Below are 13,549 nucleotides of genomic sequence, written 5' to 3'. Positions count from 1 at the left end.
ATAAAGAAAAGGCGCAAAGGAGGAACATGATTGGCTCGTCCATGAAGAAGTTCCATTTCGTCATATTTTCCCCGAAGACGCCTCTTTTCTGTGCATAAATTGCACGCAGCAGTTCTTGCCACAATAGGTCCTTGCCGCGGTAGCTTCTCTTCTATGCCTACACACCATTGTTGCCGCGGCTTCATTCTCGCAACGCGAGAAAAGATACGTCGCTTTATAAGGGGGCCCCGCTGCACAGCAGTTTTTTTTTTTTCTCTTTTCTTGTTCGATATGTTACCGCAGCAGTGAAGTCCTGCATCGTGTAAGGTAGACGTAAAAAAAAATAGTTATAGCGAGACACACGAGGAACCTCCTGCTATATATCGAGGATCCACTGTAGCCGGTCGAATACTAGACTCCTTACAGTTTGACGCAAACAGTTGGGAAGGGTTACAGGCTGGAACGATTGTATTGATCACAGGACGTTTCCAAGGCTTGACGTCTGGAACAGCTACTGATGTTTGTCATGGAGACGAGGCTATTCCACTGGGTGCGAGGTCTAGGAGGTTGTAGTGGCTAAATTCGAGAAGATAATAAAAATAATAATTATTATTATGTAGTATTGTATAATATAAGATAATATATTATCATAATTTAATAATTATTATTAGTAATATTCAAGATATACATTCTATCGTAATTTTAGTACCTTTGAGGAATAGACTCAAGATTAAATGCACGAAAGGTTCTGTGAAGTTTGCGGAATACTTGCAGTATACTCGAGAAATGATTGCAATCTACGGCACTAGAAGCTGTAATTGCTGCCCGATTCAATATTTTCTTCTTTTTTAAGAATGTGCGCTTAGAGCCAAGTGATGCTTCTTCTAACAGTCGGTGTTCCTCCATACACGTCTTAACGCTAGCTGCGCGGATGTTGCTTCCAAGCGGCTTCATCATCATCATCATCATCATCATCTCGTTCAAAACTACGGTACTAGATTATGTTCACAGACTTCATCTAAAAGAAAGTAAAGATCAGTCGAACCATGTTTCGAAACTACCCAGGCGCAAAACACGCGTGATCATCTTGCGAGTTCCGCGCATTCAAAGATCTCCCCTGCTTACAAGAAGCAGCGTTCTCCGTTTTCTTAAGCGTAGCCACCAACAGACAACTATGCCTTAAAATGCGATGCATACAACATGACGTAGTGATAAAAAATACACCAGTTTCACACAGCAGCGTATAACAAAAGATATCTCCCTCGAACATCAGCATTCCCATCAGGAGTGTAAGACGCCATCTTTTCCCAGTAATGCCCGATTGCTATGTCGTGCCTCCTGCGCTAGAAGTGTTCATGTTGTCCCCGCAAGGAGAAAGACGCCGAAAAACGATCTGTTTCCTACAATATGACTATGGTTGACGCCATTTGTGAGAGTTCTTGTACGCGTTTTTTCTGCCGCTAGAAGCTTGACTATAACGGCCGTGCAACGCAAGGAAATACACCTACATAATAGCAGCGATATATTATTCCAAGAGCGCTCCTTCTAAGGTTATTCCATCCCCAAATGTGTGTGCTTTGCTCTTTCTTTATCTGGCTACAACATTTTAGTTGTGCTCTGCACTTGATAGAATTGCCACCAGCCGCTCAGATATATCATGCTGAACAAAAACTTCACAGATCGGTTCACGTTTTTGTTCGTGTAGTGGGATCAGCACAATCCCAAATAGATGCTGAAATGTATCCACGTACATTGTAGAAAACTATGCCGTATACGTTGGAATTTTACTGCCTGAACAACGTATAACGTATTGTAGCCCAATCTGCAGTGTTTTATCAGCGGCATGCCCGAGCGGGAAAAAGCAACCGCTGGTTTGTGGTAGTCAAGTACGTGCTCAAGGCTGGGAGGTAGTGGGTTCGAATCCTACCACCGGCTGTGATGTCTGAGGTTTTCCCCGTGTGTTCTGGCAGACTTTTGCCGAAGAATGTCATCACAGCTTCCCCGTGAGTGAGTGAATGAGGAGTGAGTGAAAAAGCTTCCCCGTGAAGTCATCCCAGGACGCATACTAACACCCCTTGTCTCCCACTCCTTCCTGCTGCCCTCTCTTCATCTGTCCACACCTATGCGCCGCTCATAGCTACAGTTGCATCGCGGTGCTAGCTCGGAATAAAAAATCAATTTTTAGTCATGCCAGGAAGTGTTTGTTTTAGCATAAACCGAAAGTACTGACAAGAGAAAAAATTATGATGAAAATTTTAAACATTGTACTAAAATATGTTGCTTTAGAAAATTTAGTAGGCTAGTAAAATGAACTAGAAAGAAAAACTTCTAGAATAAAAAATATTCTTCTAAAAAACTTCTAAAAAATACGGAAAATCCAGCGAACCTGTGAGCACATATTAAAGCCGAAGCCTCAGTTCGTGCGCCGGCGGTATATCGAACAGACAGTTCCTCACGGAACTCCCGTTGTCTGCTATCTGATAAAAGCAATAATCTTCCTGAACAAATGTAGCATTTTCACAATCGCGACAATAAAATAGTTACTGTGAGATGAGGGCACGTACGGCTACAGGAAACGGCCAACCGCGAGGACGCAAGCGTTACCATGGATACAGGCTCTCAAGAACGGATTGGTTGCTATAGTGACTGTGATCGCCTGGAATACGTGCATTTAGTTCTTGGGAAACCAACTGGAGAGCTAATATCTTCTAGCCCCGCGTGAGTCGTAGGATAAAGCTTGCGTTTAATTGCCGGTCATTTTGCCAAGTAAGGAACGGTAAGAGAAACAGTAACGGGACAAATAATGGAACAGTAAGTAACAGCTAAGGACGGATTTAAACAAAAGAAAGAACAAAAAAAAACGTGGCAGGACAACGTGGTGTAATAGTTAGTTGAAGAACGAAATATTAATGTGAAAGGCGTTCATCGATAAAATCAGCCGACAAAGTTAAATTTCGTGTTAGAGCCGCGAAGTAACTGTGGCTCTGAGAATCGTACAGACGTGGACAGGTGGAGAGAGGACAGTAGGAAAGAGATGGGGACGGGGGAGGGTTAGTATGCGTCCTGGGCCGACTTCAGGGTAACTGTGCCGACATCCGTCTTGAATGTCATCCGGAAAACCTAGAGAAAACCTAACACAGTACAGCCGGTGTGGGGATTTCGAACCGCGCGTCACCTCCCAGTCTCGGCATGGAAAGCGATCACCCTGATGCCACGAGAGCGTCGATGACTTCGAGCTTGAGTTTTGCACGCGATAATTATCACGCGATGTGCGTGACTAGAACCTTTCACTCTATATGTAGAGCGGAGAACCTTGTTGCTGTAGAATATATTTGGAAGCGACAATTGTGCGTACTCAAACGATAAGTATATTACGTAAAATGTGGTGCGATAGAACAGGTAAGGCGTTCTTTTTCTTTCTTTTTTCGCAATATGGTTTGACGGACTAGTTCTCGTTGACCAATCTCAACCCAGAAGAGAGGGAATCCCTGAGGATGAGACTTGAATCAAAGAGGACAATGACAAGGACACCTTCTTCCTGGTGCGCTGCATTCGAGGATGATCTCCTTTGTGGTTCCGTAAAGGATGGTCACTCTTCAAGTGACCAGCCTTCTTCCAGTAGAGCTATCCGCTATCTTGACGTAGAGAATGTGATCGGGATAGTCGCATTAACCGAAGTAAGTGCACAGGCTCAGACTTCCTTACTCTTCGTTAGTCAATATCGTTTTGCTCGCTGTGCATAGGCCCATCTTCATTCTGAATTGCAATGCAGTGCAATGCATTGCTGCCTTCCCGATGTGTGTATCTAAGCAAACCCGAAGAGCATCGTATTCCGTTAGAACAGCACAGCAGGCATTACATCTGCCCTCTAAGAGAGTACGAGTAGTGACGTATTGCATGTTTGCTTCGCCTGCTCACATCACGTCGCTGCAGTGAAAGCACGCTTTACAGGAAACTGCCACAAACGGATCGGAAGAACACAAGTTTTGTTGATTGATTGGAAAACAAGAGAAATGGAGAATGCGAGACCCGACTGACTTTACTCACTACTTGTAGAACGTACTCTGGTGATAAAACCCCCAATCATCATCGCCAAGATAAAATTGTTGTAGAATATATTCTGCGTTAAAACAAGGGAACATGTGCACGACGTGGCGTTTGAACGCCCGTGCGCGCGCTTCGTTGTCGCAGTTTCTCTTTCTTTTTTTTTTTCAAGAAATTGCATTTGCAACATTGTTTAAGAAATAATTTGGAGTTGCCTTAAATTTACTGTCTCCATGTGAATGCGTGAATGGAACATAAAGGATCGCGTTTTGCCTGTTTATCTGAATGGTCTGATGGTCTGGTTGGTTGGCTTTCTGGCCGCTGTTGTTGTTAATCAACGCGTGATATCCATAATTTTGTTACCGTCTTAGAATCGGTATTGTAATCCTGTCACCTGTATCTGTCGACTAAGTGGATCAACAACATCTTAAATAAATAATTATAAAAACAAGTGCGGCGAGTAAGCCTATATGTGTACGGCGACATGCCCCGCGTGCCGCGTGGGTTTTATATTAAACAAATTGCACTATTTATACAGTCGATAACGAACGAATCAAAATAATGTGTTACTTACTGGTTCTTGCTTTTTTTTATGCTCTTTCTTTTATCGAAGTGAACAACTGTGAAGGTGTGCACCCTTTACAACAGCGCAATACAACAATTACAAAACGGCGTATATTACGTAGAAGAGCAATGTGCAAGTATCCGGCGATAGAGATTCACAACAGAAAGAAGACGGTTGAGAGCATCTAAACTATAATGAGACGACTTTCGTGCAGAAGGCTGCACTTCTTCAGGTCTAACATCAAGTTACAAAATTCCAGAATATATAAGACATGTTGTAAGGTAGAGAGCTGGGCTGGTACAAACATAATAATAAAAACAAGATACAAACATATAATATAAAAAGGGGGTACGACTCCATGAGTTTCACATCAATTTACATCATTTTACATCAAACTCCATCAGTTTATACAACATGGATCAAATGCAATTTATTCACCAAAACATGTTTGAATAGAGAAAATATAGAGGCGCCGTCCAGTCAACGAAGGAGGTAGTCAGAATAATGTGCAAGCGGTTTCGGCGCATCGATAGTTATACTTGCAAGCTTTCGTAAAGAGTCTGCACTTTATCAGGTGAAAAAAAAAATTGATCTCACCTTAAAAAAACATAAAGGGAACTCGCAGGAAAGAGATAATGAAAACGAAAAGAACAGGATATCATAAACTACGGAGCTGCAAGACAGCTTACAACGCTTAATAACAGGAGAAAAGGTCATTCACCCTGTTCTGATTGCCGACTACCGAAACATACATTGTCTGAAGTATTGAGCTCTCTATGTCAGCCTATATATACATCGTCCGCGAATTGAAACGTGGCACCAATCTCAGCTTTTTTGTTTTTCTTTCGAAACATTCGGAAAAAAATTGCAGCCTTAATACATAAAAATCCTTCGATTAGCGATCTCTGCGTATGACAGTCCCGCGCACTAACACCCCCACCCATGTCCCCGAAGAGACGCAGTAAACCGTGGAACCTCCTCTCGATGAGAGATTCCACGTTCATTTTCTCCCATGATTCTTTTGAAGCTGCTTCCCGAATTCGTTTAATGCGAACCCAGCTATTGTAAATATCCGTAACGCGTTGTATATTGACGACGTCTTGAGAGATTTGGTGCACCACGCCCACATAAAATACGTGGTTAAAGTGAAAAGTTTTATTTAGGTTAGCGCCATGTCATTAACTTTTGCATATCTCACTCGTAAGCTTTAGTAACAGATCACCAAGATAACTTGAGGAACGTGAAGATAAGTAATGAGCATTCGCAGTACGTTCGAATGTTTACTACCTATAAACAGTTGCTGCATAGTCAAGAGTGCGCAGTGGTTTGACGACTAACCGAAAATTCGCCGAGCTGTCCCTCCCTCCATTGTGTAAGAACCCCAGGTACCATTGCAGAATGCAACGTCCGGCTGCATAGTGTTCGCAATTGATTAATAGATGCTCCGGCGACGTCCTCTAACTTTACGGCGCTTACACAACAATCCCCATCACAGGGTACACCTAGCCGACTTTTGTGTAATAAACGGCAATTTACAGTAGAAAATTCTCGCATTAGCTCGGGAGAGTTCCATTGCCGAATGGCAAAGTCGAAGCCCCCCCCATAGGGTACCTCTTTATATCTTGTCGCTGTCCAAATAATCAGTGATCGTATTGTTTCACGCGAAGTGCTCACTAGGGGTCAGCAAAATACGTGCATTGTCCCGGACGAAAAAGTACTTTGTGGAATCAGAGTTGACTGATTGTTTCGCAACAGTTATGGGTCAGACCCAATAGAAGACTGGCAAAGCGCCCAGATACCCTCACATTCATATTCAGGCCAGGCTTCGGATCAGCGCATCACGGGAAATACGTTTGCCTCGCATGATGTGTTCCGCGCTGATGAGTGCACGGCGTGTTGATTAATCTTTTATGTAATCACATTATAGTAAGACGGAGTCTCATACGCGTCGTGATGTTACATATTTATTTGTTTCGCTTGTTACATCGCATGTACATTCAATAATGCTCTTCGTTAATTAATCTTGACTGCATTTATCCTTAACGTGAGTCGGGATACATGTGTGTCGCGACATGCTGCACGCGCCGTAGAGTACAAACACCTGGGGTACTAATGCGTGCTCTTGTAAATGCTCTTTGGGTGGTAGTGAATGGGCTCACTGTAAATCGCATTTGCATTGCTTATGATTGTAGCCACTATTGTAGGACTATTCAATGCAAATGTGCTGTTAATATCTACATGTCATAGCATTCTAAATATTGCAAAAGCGTAATTAGTTCATTTCATAATCTACTGTAATGCCAGCGATTGCTCCGCTTAGATACTTAACTTTACCTTTGCATACAAACACACGTGAATATGTGTCTGAGTGGGACAACAAAATATTCTGCAATGCTGCAGAAGTTTACATTGTTGTAGACCCCCATCACGAGGATTCACTTTTTCCACCATATGTGTCAGCAGTCAGCACATGGACACGTATCCTATAATCTTTCCACAAAATGGTTGCATTCCTTATCAGATATTTTCCAGACAACGATTCACATTTAAAAGGCAAGACAATTATCTCCACAAATAGAACGGTGATAACGCTTAAAGCTGACGGGGGTGAGTCACTTCCTCCCCTACTTCCCCTCCCCTCCCCTTTGCAGTCAACCATACCATGTGGGGCGTAGCAATGTTCCCGTCGTCTCCCTGCATATCTTCGACTCGTCGGATCTGACGGCATCTACCCATGCATCTCCCCAATTTCCTTCTTTATTTCTTTCTTTCCCCATTTCTCATTATTCTGCACGTGCTGCCCAGACACGCGTGCACACGACGATTCTTATCCACAATTCCACAGCAGGATGACTCATCGGCCGTTGGTCCCCCTTCGTTCATCGCAATGTTCCCACAAGTCAGCGGGGGCGCAGGAGGCGCAAGATCACCTACGCCCGCGGGGACAGTCGGGAAGGCGGGGAAGGTTGCCAGACGTGTCCCCGGGAACGGGAGTTCTAGTTTGCAATACATGTCGTTGAGCTGAATGTCGTTGGTTATTCGTCGGAATTAACGCTGTCGGGATGCGTGACTCAGATGTCGACACATGGGGGCAGGGTAGGGGGAGAGGGCGAAAGGAAAATGGCCCGAGAGGGTCTTTGTGCACACGGTAAATATTGAGAGTGGCGCCGTGACGAGATGCGTGCATACGAATTGGGAACGTGATCAGAGCTGGTCGTTTGAGCAACGCGAAACGTTGATTGCGATTGTGCTGAATCGAAATGTGTGTTAACTGCCGAATACAAATAGGATATCGTGCCCCTCAAAAAAGAAAGAAAGAAAGCAATTATAACTTCCTGTTCCTCCTTTCTTTAAACACCTTTATCCGGCAGGAGGGCTGCATTTTAGTTGCTTTCTGACTCTCACAGAGGGCGCAACCCTTCGGCCCCGTCCTTCAAATATCGATTCACTTTCCCATCCCACGCTCCTTCGTCAACCAGCTCCGCGTACATCGCGCTGATAAAACACAGGCGCGCTGTCACGTTTGATGACGTCATTTCCGCATGATCTGGCGAACCCACATTGAACGGCTCATTCCCAGTTGGATCATTCCATACAGTCTCAAAGGGGAACTTCACCACATGACACGGTGTAGGCAAACCATTGATCAGAATGATAACCTTATCACTTCTTACCTGTGGAAAGCCCGCGGCCTACGCCCTTTTGTGACAATTAAGATAAGACAACAAATCACGGGAAACAACAATGTGGTACGGGATTATAGTTTGCATAGTATGCCGTACATAATGGTACAAAATAGACTCCGCCTCTCGTTTTCAACAAATGAGGGGCGAGCACGTTGTCATTCGGGATGATGGTTGGCTAGGCGCATGCTATGTGGTGAAGTTCATTTTGAAGCGTGAATTTAACACGCATCCCAATCGCCACAAAGGGGCGTACGCCTCTCATTTCCAGCAAATCACACACACACAAAAAAAAGAGAACGATGCCGTTCTGAATCACACTCTAAAAGGAACTTCACCGCATAGCACGGTGAAGACCACAATCATTGCCACGAATGATAGGGTTATTGTGTCTGAATCGAAGAGAGTGGAGGGCGTACGCCTTTTTCTGGCTATCCTATACCCAAATTGCCACAAAAAGGCGAACGTCTCCTCTCTCTTCGACTCAGAAGCGACAACCCTATCATTTCCGTCCCGTCCTTTCTGGCTGACTTTTCCTGCCAAAATAAATAGATCCCCCCTCATAGTTCGTGACAATGATTGTCGCCCTCACCGTGCTATGTGGTGAAGTTTTTTTTTAGTGTAATTCAGAACGGCGTCGTTCTCCCCTTTGTGGGTACGCTCTTAAAAATGAACTTTACCGCATAGCACGCTCCTAGCCAACCAATCATCTCGAATGATATCATTATCTGCCCTCATTGTTGAGAATGGGAGGCGTACGCCTTTTTTGTGACAATTGTGAACAGCATAAGTGTCACAAAAATGGCGTACGCCTCCCGTTTTCAACAAATCAGGGCAGATTACGATATCGTTCGAGATTATGGTTGGCTAGGAACGTGTTATGCGGTGAAGCTGTGATCGTGTTATGTGGTGAAGCTGTTTGTAGAGTGCATAAGACCTAAGCGCTACTAGGCCACGCACTAAGCGACGTTCCAGAGAAGAAATGGTCCTTTTAGAATGGCCTCTCTCGCAATCACGTATCCTTCCGATGCTGTTTCCCTGCAAAACACGAATTCTACTTCCGTGCTTAGCGGTCGTTTCGTGCTGTAATGGTGTTCGGGCTTTGATTTAAGGGAGTGGGGAGAGTAATAACGAAGATGGGATGGGAAGCAATATTGTGGAAACGGAATCGACATTCAATGGTCTTGTGTACGTCGTATTGCACTATGCTTTCGGGTTGTTTGCGGAGTACTCTTCATGAGACAATTTGTTGACGGCACAAATATGTGGTTCAGCAAAGCCTGGTTCAGCGACTGGAGTTATGAAGATTATTTTTGCTTTAAAAAATGTGGTGCCTAGGATTTGTTGGTGAGACTTCTGTGTTAAACAAGGACGTAACAAACTCCAGTGCACTTCAGTAAAATGAGGGCTTCGATGCGTCACTGGCATTCAGTAAACGACCCTTCTGACACTTCACTTTAACACTTCATCCTTCACCGATTGGTATTTCACTTGGACACTTCACCGTTAAAAAAGAGGTGGTGGTGGTAGTGGTGGGGATGATGGAATTGGTTGCCGTAGTCGGCCATGCTCGGGCGTTCAAGGTCACGATTATGGCAGGGGTATTAGAATCGTCCGTCCTAAGCTGACTTCACAGGGACTGCTCTCTTGGTTTTCCTCTTAAAACAAAACTTTACCGTGTAGCACTCTCCTAGCCAACCGTAACCCCGGATGACATCGTCCTCTCCCCTGATTTGTTGAAAATAGAAGCGTACGTCTTTTTGTGACACATACCCATTTCCGTTAATTGTCACAAAAAGGCATGTGCCGTGCACTTTCCACGAATCAGGAGTTTATAACGATATCATTATGTACAATGGTTCCCTTCCGCGTGTCTTGAAAGTGCACTTCCCTGTTTTAAAAGTGCACTACGAGCACTAAAGAAACATTAGACAATACCACATTGAAAATGTAAACAAATGGTGGTATCAAGACATCGAAAAAGAAAAGAAAATACTGACAGAGAGCAATTTATGAAGGCCAAGTCGTTTAACTTGTACTTTAGAAACATTGCTTCTTTCATACACTCTTAAAAATGGAGCTGCAGGTGCCCACCAGGGAGACCACACTCTTAAAAATGAACTTCACCGCATAGCACGCTCCTAGCCAACCATAATTTCGAATGATATCGTTATCTGCCCTGATTTGTTGAAAACGAGAGGCGTACGCCTTTTTTGTGACACTTATGCTGTTCATAATTGTCACAAAACAGGCGTACGCCTACCGTTAACCATAAAAAAAAACATTGGCACTAAATGTAACAGTCCTGTTTGCTGATTTGTATACTTCATCCGAATTTCCTTTACATTAAATGTAAGATTCATTTCAATATGTCCTATGTCATAGAAATCACAGAGAAGAAACACAAAACAAAAACCGATAGTGATGGTGATGTGATAAAGAGAAGAAAAAATGGGGTGGAAAAAGGAACGAAACAAAAAGTACATATCTGCGTGACACTCAACAGACCAAGTAGGCTATTACAAAACTTCGTTGTATGGGAACTCTCCATATTGGGGACAAGTCGCGACGGCTGCTTTCTTCCTTGTACTCAAGGCCAAATTTTACGAGCCCATTTCTTTCTTCGCAGAAGAAATTGGCTTTGGGATCTAAGCAGTGCCTTTCCGCAACTTTGTGTAAGGAAAGCATCGATCGCTTCTGGATATGAAATGTATAATAGAAGAAAAAGCTTTTTACCCACAGCAATGCAAATGAGGAAGGAATAAAAAGAAAAAAGCAGAAAGAAAGCCCTGACGGGGTATCGACCAGTTTCTTTTTCTTTTTTTCTTTTTGTGTGTGTGTTCAGCGTGAGTGTTTGGGCTTCGCTAGAATTACTAATTTGTGGCTCAGAAGTTATCTTTCGAAGCAATCCTTCTTAGGTTACTCCAGGGGATCGCATAAGCGAACTTGGCAGCTAGATTGTTTAAGGAGGGGTATCTTTCGCCTGCTTCGTTCTCCCTGCGTGCCTGTTTTTATGCTTCTTCTTTACTTCTTGCGTGCTCTTCTCTAAAGCATAGGTCGTAATTATTTCCGATGAAGCCGCTATGTTCTCTTAGATTGAATTGACAGTAGGGGCTCGAGACGTAGTATGTGCGAAAATGAGTGTTTGTTTCAGTTATGAGTAAAGTGGACTAAATTTGCCACTCGTGAATGGCAAATTTCTTATTCTAAATGATTCGAAAATATTCTTTTGATATATCTTGTTACATCTGCCTGATATACGTATTTGATATATCTTCATACGTGATATATTTGATGTGTCCTCATATCTATACAGGATATAGCCTTTTGATATTTCGTAAAAGGTAGCGCGTCAGGTAAATTTCGAGCAGAGTCTTCGTCAAGTCTTCTGACTTTTCACTCTCTCCCATCCGAAAGGAAAATAAAAATTGAAATTGAAATGTTCGGGAAAATGCATTCTGGTATGTAGAGAAACTTGCTACGTTTCAGTTTCGCGTGATCGCTACGTTATGTGTGATGTGTAATAAGCGTGTAATATATACTCAGTATAATTAAATAATCGCTTATATATAACAGACAAAATGAAAAAAAAACAGACAACGAACAAGAATACATTCGAACATCTCACGTACGAGGCCTTTATTTTCCTCATCCCACCAACATTCCACGTGCTCCTTCCTGGTTTTGTCCTCCCATTCATTGGACACACAGCCTCGCCCCAACGACCCTAATCAAAAACCAATGCCACAGGGCTGCCGCGGAGCCATGTGTCTTAGCGACAAGTCGCCGTCCATCCAGTCGATCACCAAGCGGATGTCCGATTCCGATTCCCGCGGTGTCCGCCCCCCACTTCCGGTGGCGCTGCCTCTCCTGCGCGGCGGGGAGTGCGCTGTGCTACGTTTCTCTCGTGCGAAAATGGGGAGGCCCAACGACCCGCCTTGCTTCCATCTTTGTTGATTCTCCTCCGCAGGAAAGAACCTGCCGTTCTATAGAATGGTTTCTCCGGGCGAAATGTACGTCGCACAACCTTGAAAGCATGGCTATTCGAGCAGGTAAGCGGAATTACAGGGTTGTCTGTGGTTGGCACTGCGGTTCCGTTATGTGCAGCGGGGAAGATTGCTTTCCGTACGCCGCATTTGGATGAATGCGCGAATTAGATGGGTGTTGTGGAATGCGTGTTACTTGAAGCCGTTCTGAAAGAGGGCGGAGAATTGGAGGAATGGGAAGAATCACGTTGCAGGGTTAGCTGCGTGGTCACGCGAATGATGGCAAGGATGACTGCCACGGAACAACAACACAACAAGAACAATTATACCCTGATGCCACGGAAGCAGCAGCTGTTGCACCGTAATATTGCCAAATAACCAGCTGGAGTTCTGTTCTCTGTTTGCAGCCCTCTTCTCTAGTGTAGCTGTCAGGAACTTTGCTGAATAGAGCACGAATAGACAGCGCGCATCAAAGATAAAGACAAACCTAAAGTAAAAAAAAAAAAGTTCTATCCACGAGTGCGGAGTGGGTTGATGAAGAACATCCCATGTCATCGTCACTTTTCTATCATTTATTGTTGTTGTTGTTGATCAAGAACACTTCCAGCTGCTTTGTTAGGGACGAGGAGACGCAGAAATGTTTAGCGAAGATGAAGGAATTGAAGTACCTTATTTTTATGAACACAGTTACCTGCTAAAAATGTCTGTTTCTCGTTTTCGCACAGATTTCCTCTGACGGTACCCTAATGCAGGTCATTACTAAAAGCGATATTTTATAGTTGTTCTGTTACCGCCTTAATCATGAACCACCGCAACGTTTCCCTCTCTCTCTCTTTCTTTATGCCCCTGTCAGAGAATGAGTTCGGTTTAACCCAATCACGATTCACCACAACTTCTCCCACTTTCCTCTTTTCGTTATACTCCCATCAGAGAATAAGTTGGGTTTGACTCAAATGGAGGCAAGAGTTCTCCGGCCGTGATTGGGAAGACAGATGAGATGACATTGATTTCCGGGTGGGCGTGTAAATGGGTAAGAGCTGATGAAACCGTCGGGGTGAAAAACGTGCGGTGAGGTGTTGTATTATTTCGATGTAATTCAAGATACTTATAGACCAAGATGTGACTCATTATCGAAACGTTCAGGCTGCTTCCGTAAGTTTATTCCAGTAAAAATAAATGGACGATCGATGTGATGGAAAATTCTGCATGGAAAATTCAAAACAATCACTTCTTCACGTATTATGAGCTGGGAACATATGTAGCTTCTGTTTGCTGTTTGCTTTGTTTTGATG

At 43.8% G+C, this 13,549-nt stretch overlaps 1 protein-coding gene across 6 annotated transcripts in view; it reads left to right on the top strand.

Annotated features, from left to right (window-relative positions):
* LOC135366729 (schwannomin-interacting protein 1-like) overlaps positions 1-13,549 on the top strand; it is a 176,982-nt gene that overhangs the window by 132,420 nt on the left and 31,013 nt on the right. Inside the window, exon 1 of one of the 6 annotated variants that reach the window (XM_064599577.1) lies at positions 12,142-12,323. The exons of the other annotated variants lie outside the window; for them this stretch is intronic. The gene's annotated coding sequence lies outside the window, so the exon portion shown is untranslated. Of the gene's footprint in view, positions 1-12,141; positions 12,324-13,549 lie in introns of those variants that run through there. 6 annotated transcript variants of the gene reach the window in all.

Source organism: Ornithodoros turicata, chromosome 8 (genome assembly GCF_037126465.1).
Source record: "Ornithodoros turicata isolate Travis chromosome 8, ASM3712646v1, whole genome shotgun sequence".
NCBI lineage: Eukaryota > Metazoa > Arthropoda > Arachnida > Ixodida > Argasidae > Ornithodoros > Ornithodoros turicata.
The sequence above is the reverse complement of the archived record's forward strand: the minus strand, read 5'-3'. Positions and strand labels throughout refer to the sequence as shown.